This window comes from Coffea eugenioides, chromosome 8 (genome assembly GCF_003713205.1).
Source record: "Coffea eugenioides isolate CCC68of chromosome 8, Ceug_1.0, whole genome shotgun sequence".
Classification (NCBI taxonomy): Eukaryota; Viridiplantae; Streptophyta; class Magnoliopsida; order Gentianales; family Rubiaceae; genus Coffea; species Coffea eugenioides.
In genome coordinates, this window is record NC_040042.1 from 45,325,802 (window position 1) to 45,327,078 (window position 1,277).

The window sequence follows — 1,277 nt, forward strand, 5'->3', positions numbered from 1 at the left end:
GAAAGTTTGCTGTGAATGCCACCACGTTTGAATGCATAATCGTTAAACATGTTCGAAGCAATTATATGTCTGTTTCACAGGGTAGAGCAGCAAATAGGGCAGTTTACAATTTGTCAATGGATAGGCAGCAGATCAAGCACAACATGTACAAAATTAGTGTCATTGATCGGTAGAATAACTGGACCACCCTTGCGGTCCATAAGTAACAGTTGGGTAGCAAATTCTATGCAACAAATGATAAAAGGATCAGCCTACTCAAACCCCTAACATCTATGTTGATTTCTCATGTTAATTAAAAGTGTTTTGGCCTCAAATCCATGCCGCCAAATTGTCTTCAATGGTAGACAATCGACCTTCAACAGCATTCACTCTCCCATCCAACCTATCAAGTACTTCACGCATGCCACGAACCTCGCTAATCACAATTTGAAGCAGGTCGTAAACGGTCGGGCGAGTGGTAGCCTGAGATGAGCCTGCTGCATCGCCGGAATGTATGTGTTCCTCTTCATCTTCTTGCTTTTCGTCTCCCAATTCCTGTTCTTGTCGATAGGCGATTCGATTGATTGTGGCTTGGTTCACAATAGTTGAAGCAGTGCTATATGATTCACCTGTCAAATCTACATTGAAGTACTCAAAAATACGCGTCAAAGTCCTAGCATAGGGTAGTGCTTTTTTAGCCCCCTTAAAAGCTACAGTTCTTGACATAGTCCCGAGTATGATTGTAGATATCGAAAACCCTAATATATTGCCTAATCCAGCCTCTAATTTGTCTAAGAAGTACACATCCATTATTCGGACTTCATTCTTGCTGCTTGAAATCAGAAGAATTAGACTCTTAGTAGGAATATGTGCTGATTCCATTCTTACGTCCTCAATCACAGGATCCGCTATCTGTTTAAAAGCATTAAAGCTAGTGCTATACTTAGGGAGAGTCAACTCGAATTGTCATGTTGGATCCGCTTGGACAATGCACTTTCTATGTTTAAACACGGGACCCTCATCCATTGCTCCCAAAATCTCAGACAAAGACTGTCTTGTTAGAACTATATGTACACCTTTAACATAACTCTCTCGTTCGACGGAACTGGCAATTTCTTTGTTCGAAATGTTGGCATAGAATTGCCGCACCAAAGTCGGGTAATACAGTCAAAATAAATTCAACATACAGTCCCACCCCATCCTAGCAAACTTCTCTCGAAAACGATATAGGTCATCAAAGCTAGGATCAAGGTCGACTTCAGCTAGAACCGTATTATTAGCACGAATGACGTACCAAT